This window comes from Cololabis saira, unplaced genomic scaffold (assembly GCF_033807715.1).
Source record: "Cololabis saira isolate AMF1-May2022 unplaced genomic scaffold, fColSai1.1 scf032, whole genome shotgun sequence".
In the NCBI taxonomy this organism is placed as follows: Eukaryota; Metazoa; Chordata; class Actinopteri; order Beloniformes; family Belonidae; genus Cololabis; species Cololabis saira.
Window position 1 is genome coordinate 380001 of NW_026906196.1, and position 7500 is coordinate 387500.

Consider the following 7500-nt stretch of genomic DNA (forward strand, 5'->3'; position numbering starts at 1 on the left):
GTTTCCGGCAATAAGCCACAAACATCACAATCTCTGTCTACAGCTTTATCCAGTTGATGTAAAACCACATTAGTGAAAATTTTATTGTGTCTTATTTTGAAATCATTGTCCTCAGCCTCGATGCTGTTACCCTGTACTTTCCATTTCTCCCATATTTTCCACCCCTCTTTCTGTGGAAAGACCTTGCTCCAATACGACAAGGAGGCCGGTGATTTCGTGACGTTCACTAAAAAACGCTCGTAGATTTCCTTGCAGGAGATCAGACTGAAGCTCTTGTTTTCCCCCTCTCGCTTAATTCCCAGCTCTGGGAGTTTGCTCGTCCTATCTCTAGCTGTACCTGTTTCTATCAGCCTTCTCCATTGTTGTGGGATACTTCTCTGAATAGTCTTATAATAATTCTCTATGACCGTGTATGTTGAATTATAATCAACTTCCCTTATACTATCCACCACGGCCTGCGTCGGCAAAAAACCGGGCACAAATTCATACATTATATCTTTCAGCTGTACTAGTCCAGCTCTTATCATTTTGTTATTATACAACATTTTATTTTCTTTCTTTATATATTTATTTAAAAATATCGGCAGTTCTCTTATTAGGCTTATAGAATTCGCCCCATATTCTATATGCTCCAGGAAGCCAGCTTGTGCTTTGAGGACCTCCCTATAAAATAATGGGACTCCCGCTGTCATCGGCCTCTTCGGTTTCATAAGCAGGACAAAATCTCCTATTCCGAGCACTCGATTTAAAAAAAACTGCATAAGACCCTTCCAGCCGTAAGCCGTGTCATCGTACAGATATTTTCTGACCAATTTAATCCTGAAAGCATTTTTCTTACTTTCTATGTCTAGTAATTTTAGCCCTCCCTCTTCATATTTCCCTATTAATGTTTTTCTTGCGATTTTCCCCACCGTTGTCCCCCACAAGAAAACTGTCATAATCTCATTTAGTTTGTTTAGTGCCCATAAGGGTAGATCTATCACCGTGAGTGCATAATATATTTTAGACATTACCAAGCTATTTAATACCACCACCTTCCCATTGAGTTTCAGGTTCCTCATTCGCCAATAGCACAAAATTGCTTCTATCCTTTTAATTATACTAGTCCATGTCATGTCCCTGGCCGTTTCACTGTTTACCCCAATGTATGTACCCAATATTTTGATATGTTCTGCTTGTAATTGTACCGGTAATTCATTTTGCGGCGGCCCCTTCATATTGATGAACATGATTTCTGATTTATCTGGATTTATTTTAGCTCCTGAGGCTCTACCATATCGTTCTACCAAGTTTATTATTCTATGTACACTATTTATGTCTTTAATCAGTAACGTGGTATCATCAGCAAACTGTTGTATAGTGCACATCTCCCCTCCAGGTAATTCTATACCTTTTATTTCTGAATCTTTTTTAATAAGGACACCCAGTGTTTCCACGATTATTGTATACAAAATTGAGGACAGTGGACATCCCTGTCTCACCGACCTTCGAAGCGGAAAAGGATCGGTAACCCCCCCGTTACACTTCACACTGCCAGTGGCGTTGGCGTACATTAACCTAATCCACCCGAGAAAACGCGCTCCAAATCCCACCCTCTCCAAAACTTTGAACATAAATTTGTGTTCGACTCTATCAAAGGCTTTGTTGAAGTCCAGTGAGACCAGAATGCCCTCTTTGCTGGTAGTTTTCAAAAATTCTACTGTGTCTCTGACAGTATTCAAAATATCTGAAACTTCCCTTCCCGGCACACTATAAGCCTGAGAGGGCTCTACGATAGTGTGCACGACCTGTTTTATTCTGTTTGCTAGTACTTTCATCAATATTTTGTAATCCGTGTTTAGTAGTGTTATAGGCCTATAATTGGCTAGATTTCGTTTATCCCCTTTCTTATATATGATCGTTATGATCCCTCTTGCCATAGATGCCGGCACGGATTGTGTTAATTCTATTGTTCTGTATAAATTTAACAATATTGGTTTCAATATATCACTGAATTGTTTATAAAAATTCGCTGTTAGTCCATCACTACCTGGACTTTTATTTAGTACTAATTGTTTTATTGCCAAATCAATATCCTCTTCCTTCATCTCCTGGTCGCACATGAGTGTGTCTTCTTCAGCTAACTTCATCTCACATTTTGCCAGGATCTCCTCTGTTATCCCATCATCTGTCCCCTCTGTTTCAAAAAGATGGGTATAATAATTCTGGACTGTCTCTAAGATCTCTACAAAGTCAGCTGTTGTCTCTCCCTTTTCATTTATCACTTCCGCTATGTAGCATTTGTTTTGCCTTCTTTTTTCCAAGTTCAGGAAGAAGCCGGTATTTTTTTCTCCTTCCACCGCATACTGCGCTTTGCTCCTTAATATAGCCCCTTCGCATTTCAACCTCTCCAACTCTTTTAACTCGGTATGCAATCTTATTAACTTATTCCCCTCCGAGCCTTTCTGTCTCTCAACCTTTTCGATTTCTGCTCTTAGCATTCTTTCTTTCTTCTGTTGTCTCGCCCGAAACCTTTTCGCATATTGTATGGATTTCCCTTTTATTTTTGTCTTCAAGTCCTCCCAGCCTTGTATTATATTCTTTTCAAAACCCGGTTGTGAGCTTACGCTCAAAATTAGTTGCCTAATGGCTCTATTATAATTCACATCGTACAAGAGATGTGCATTTAAGTGCCATGTCCCCCCTCCCCTTTTCTCTTCCTGTTCCCCCATTTCTAATGATAGTATGGCGTGATCGCTTAAGTGTATCCATTTATAATCCACATTATTAAATAATCGTATATGCGATGTCTTCGTTAAGCACAAATCAATTCTGGTTCGTTTTAGAACCCCTTGAACCACTTGCGCCCTTGAATATTGCCTCTTATCAGGATTTTTCACTCTCCATACGTCGCACCAGTTGTTAACCATCATAAAGTCATTTAGAACCTTTCTTGAGGCATCTTGTCTCCATACACAACTTTCGTTTATATCCAGATGACACAATTTCACATTAAAATCTCCTATTATAACATCACACTTTTCGGCTATTTTATAAAATTTCCTAAAGAAGGCTGTGCGATCGCCTTCTGTATTCGGTGCATAGACATTTAAAATATTATAATTCACATCCTGAGCTACACAATCTATATTAATCCATCTTCCTTCTCCATCTTTAGCCCTCATCGTGGCCTTAATTCCACTGTCCCTTTTACACAAAATCGCCACTCCCCTTGCAATGTTAGTTCCATGGCTAGAGAAGCATTCCCCATCCCACAGCTTTATCATGTCTCGCTCCGTTACTGCATCCCAATGAGTTTCTTGTAAGCATATTACATCCGCCTTACTTAATCTTATCATGCTTTCGAACTTCGTCTTGTCTCTCAGCCCGTTTGCATTAATGGATGCCACTGTTATTGGCATTAACACCATGATAAGGAGGAGAAACGGACCATCACCGCTGGATATTAGAAGTTTCCTCATTGTGCATACGTTTCTTCTGTGCTCGCCCTTTTCTCGTACCTGATCTTTTCCTCGATATCCCCCTCGCTCCGTTTCCGGTCTCCACGTCCTCCGTCTCAGCAGGATTCTCACCACCCCGCCTGGTGACTCTCTGCTGCGCACAAGGAAGCGACCCCCCGCTGCTTTGTCCTTCACCCCAATCTTGTCCGCCTCGTTCCTCCTCATCTCCACTGCTCCCCTCCTTTGCATCCTCTGCGACATCTCCTCCCTCGTCACTCCCTGCTTCCTCCATCGATTCCTCCACCGCTTCCTCCTCCATGTCCCCCACCAGGCTCTCAACCTCTCCTTCTCCGTCTTCCTCCTCCTCCTCTTCCTCCGCCGCCTCCTTCTTTTCTGCCTCGCTCTCCTCCACCAACTCCTCCGTCTCCTCCTTCTCCTCCTTCTCCTCCTGCTCTCCGCCGGTTCGTTCCGTCATGCGTGCACATTCTCTTGCATAGTGTCCTTGTTTGTTACATTTGTAACACAGGAACTCAGGACATTCCCGCAGAATGTGCCCCTGCTGTAGGCACAGTCTGCACACCCTCATTTGGTTGTTATGGATGATCCTGAAATACTCCGGACCCTCGAGCGTGTCAAATTTCGTGCTATACGGCAGAGCCGCCACCGACTCTGGGAACCTGACTTTCAGGAACCTGGTGCCGTCGAATATGTCCGTGCCAGGCCATTTTCTCTTCTTGATTGGTGAGACCGGCTCTACTCCCCAATGTGCCAGCTTTGTGAAAATCTGCTCATCAGTGATATAAATAGGAAGACTTAAAAATGAGACCACTCTCGTGTCCTTCATTATTTCAGAGGCGATCACTCGCGAATCTCTTATCTTGAAACCATCTAACAGTCTGTTTTTCCCGTGCGGGTTGCCCATTGTTAGTTCCCACTTTCTGTCCGCCTTTACTCGGCAGCCAACGACACGACCGCATGTAACACTCACAGCTTTCAAGAGTTCCATGAGGGAGATGGCATCATCTCCCTCTATCTCCACATTTACTACAAGTTTTTTCTGGTCTTCCGCTTGATCCCAACATTCTTTTGCAGCTCTCGGCTCCGCCACCCTTGCTGCCGTCTCCTCCTCTGCCCCCTTCCACACCGCTCCGCTGTGTTGTCCTCCCGTCCTCCTTTTCTCCACTTTCTCTGCCTCGGGCCCCTCTCCCGCTCTCTTCTCTTTGTCTCCGGCTCCGACCATTGCGCGGGCCATCTTTTGCCTTGGGATCCCCTCCGACTCCATTTTGTCCGTCATAGCTGAGCTCATGTCCAGTCCGTTATCCACCTTCATCACCGAGTAATCCGTTTTAGTTTTTTTATACTCCCTTGGAGTAGCCCCCCTGCAGCAACTGCTGCCGGGGGAGGTGTTGTTGTTCTCCACTTCTCTGAGCCTTTTTCGTTTGTTTTCCAATCTGAACTTTGTCTCTCCTTCATCCACCATGAACCAAACTGCCACGTCACTCTTCCTGCACAAACAGGAAATCAGAGGGCGTGGCCAGGCTGGTATGGCCGTAAGCAGAAGCTGCTGCTTGAAATACCTCTTATATGGAGTTGAAGATAAGTCATATAATATAAGTCATTGATTTGTTGGTGATATTAATTTAGAAGCGCTTATTTGTTGGAGTTAAAGTGCCTTAACCATGTGAAAAACACTTTTGGACGTGAGCTGTCGCTGTTACCACGTTGAAACATGTGTGGGTAGATTAAGCGAGAGCGCTCTCTGCTGGTTGAAAATGCTTACAGCACCTGGTATTCCCAGGCGGTCTCCCATCCAAGTATTAACCAGGCCCGACCCTGCTTAGCTTCCGAGATCAGACGAGATCGGGCGCATCCAGGCTGGTATGGCCGTAAGCAGAAGCTGCAGCTTGAAATACCTCTGATATGGAGTTAAAAGAGGCTTGGACATTAAAATAACTGAACAGTGGACACAGTAGTAAATCACAGGAACGGTGATCAGGATGAGTGGACTGGACACGTGTACAAACATACATGCTATCTGGACTGTGAAGGATGAAATTAGACAAATTGCTATGTGGTAAACTATGTATCTTACTGAATTCTGTTGTTGATGTGATCATGAATCTTACATAGAACGGGGCGGGACTTTGATAAGCGTCAGCTTCTCCCGTACCCTTTTCGTCATGTGCTGAGTATGCAATGTATAATGTTCTGGAGATGAAATGTGTCTATATAAACATGCCGAAATAAACGAAAAAATAAAAAAATAAAATAAGATAAGTTATATAATACAAGTCATTGATTTGTTGGTGATAATAATTTAGAAGCGCTTATTTGTTGGAGTTAAAGTGCCTTAACCATGTGCAAAACACTTTAGGACGTGAGCTGTCGCTGTTACCACGTTGAAATATGTGTGGGTAGATTAAGCGAGAGCGCTCTCTGCTGGTTGAAAATGCTTACAGCACCTGGTATTCCCAGGCGGTCTCCCATCCAAGTACTAACCAGGCCCGACCCTGCTTAGCTTCCGAGATCAGACGAGATTGGGCGCATCCAGGCTGGTATGGCCGTAAGCAGAAGCTGCTGCTTGAAATACCTCTTATATGGAGTTGAAGATAAGTAATATAATATAAGTCATTGATTTGTTGGTGATAATAATTTAGAAGCGCTTATTTGTTGGAGTTAAAGTGCCTTAACCATGTGAAAAACACTTTAGGACGTGAGCTGTCGCTGTTACCACGTTGAAATATGTGTGCGTAGATTAAGCGAGAGCGCTCTCTGCTGGTTGAAAATGCTTACAGCACCTGGTATTCCCAGGCGGTCTCCCATCCAAGTACTAACCAGGCCCGACCCTGCTTAGCTTCCGAGATCAGACGAGATCGGGCGCATCCAGGCTGGTATGGCCGTAAGCAGATGCTGCAGCTTGAAATACCTCTTATATGGAGTTGAAGATAAGTCATAGAATATAAGTCATTGATTTGTTGGTTTTATTTGTTGGAGTTAAAGTGCCTTAACCATGTGCAAAACACTTTAGGACGTGAGCTGTCGCTGTTACCACGTTGAAATATGTGTGGGTAGATTAAGCGAGAGCGTTCTCTGCTGGTTGAAAAAGCTTACAGCACCTGGTATTCCCAGGCGGTCTCCCATCCAAGTACTAACCAGGCCCGACCCTGCTTAGCTTCCGAGATCAGACGAGATCAGGCGCATCCAGGCTGGTATGGCCGTAAGCAGAAGCTGCTGCTTGAAATACCTCTTATATGGAGTTGAAGATAAGTCATAGAATATAAGTCATTGATTTGTTGGTTTTATTTGTTGGAGTTAAAGTGCCTTAACCATGTGCAAAACACTTTAGGACGTGAGCTGTCGCTCTTACCACGTTGAAATATGTGTGGCTAAATTAAGCGAGAGCGTTCTCTGCTGGTTGAAAAAGATTACAGCACCTGGTATTCCCAGGCGGTCTCCCACCCAAGTACTAACCAGGCCAGACCCTGCTTAGCTTCCGAGATCAGACGAGATCGGGCGCATCCAGGCTGGTATGGCCGTGAGCAGAAGTTGCAGCTTGAAATACCTCTTATATGGAGTTGAAGATAAGTCATAGAATATATGTCATTGATTTGTTGGTTTTATTTGTTGGAGTTAAAGTGCCTTAACCATGTGCAAAACACTTTAGGACGAGAGCTGTCGCTGTTACCACGTTGAAATATGTGCGGGTAGATTAAGCGAGAGCCCTCTCTGCTGGTGGAAAAAGCTTACAGCACCTGGTATTCCCAGGCGGTCTCCCATCCAAGTACTAACCAGGCCCGACCCTGCTTAGCTTCCGAGATCAGACGAGTTCGGGCGCATCCAGGCTGGTATGGCCCTATGCAGACGCTGCAGCTTGAAATACCTCTTATATGGAGTTGAAGATAAGTCATATAATATAAGTCATTGATTTGTTGGTGATAATAATTTAGAAGCGCTTATTTGTTGGAGTTAAAGTGCCTTAACCATGTGCAAAACACTTTAGGACGTGAGCTGTCGCTGTTACCACGTTGAAATATGTGTGGCTAGATTAAGCAAGAGCGTT

At 43.9% G+C, this 7500-nt stretch overlaps 6 non-coding genes across 6 annotated transcripts; all 6 read right to left on the bottom strand.

The window, feature by feature from the left end:
- Positions 1 to 5213: 5213 nt before the first annotated feature.
- On the bottom strand, positions 5214 to 5332 carry LOC133429693 (5S ribosomal RNA). Its single transcript, XR_009774610.1, has one exon. It is a non-coding gene; the product is annotated as a 5S ribosomal RNA (ribosomal RNA).
- A 558-nt stretch (positions 5333 to 5890) lies between these two features.
- Positions 5891 to 6009, bottom strand: LOC133428981 (5S ribosomal RNA). The gene has a single exon (XR_009773953.1). It is a non-coding gene; the product is annotated as a 5S ribosomal RNA (ribosomal RNA).
- A 217-nt stretch (positions 6010 to 6226) lies between these two features.
- LOC133429426 (5S ribosomal RNA) lies at positions 6227 to 6345 on the bottom strand. The gene has a single exon (XR_009774354.1). It is a non-coding gene; the product is annotated as a 5S ribosomal RNA (ribosomal RNA).
- A 199-nt stretch (positions 6346 to 6544) lies between these two features.
- LOC133429538 (5S ribosomal RNA) lies at positions 6545 to 6663 on the bottom strand. Its single transcript, XR_009774460.1, has one exon. It is a non-coding gene; the product is annotated as a 5S ribosomal RNA (ribosomal RNA).
- Positions 6664 to 6862: 199 nt separating this feature from the next.
- On the bottom strand, positions 6863 to 6981 carry LOC133429226 (5S ribosomal RNA). Its single transcript, XR_009774186.1, has one exon. It is a non-coding gene; the product is annotated as a 5S ribosomal RNA (ribosomal RNA).
- Positions 6982 to 7180: 199 nt separating this feature from the next.
- Positions 7181 to 7299, bottom strand: LOC133429138 (5S ribosomal RNA). Its single transcript, XR_009774103.1, has one exon. It is a non-coding gene; the product is annotated as a 5S ribosomal RNA (ribosomal RNA).
- Between the last annotated feature and the right edge of the window lie 201 nt (positions 7300 to 7500).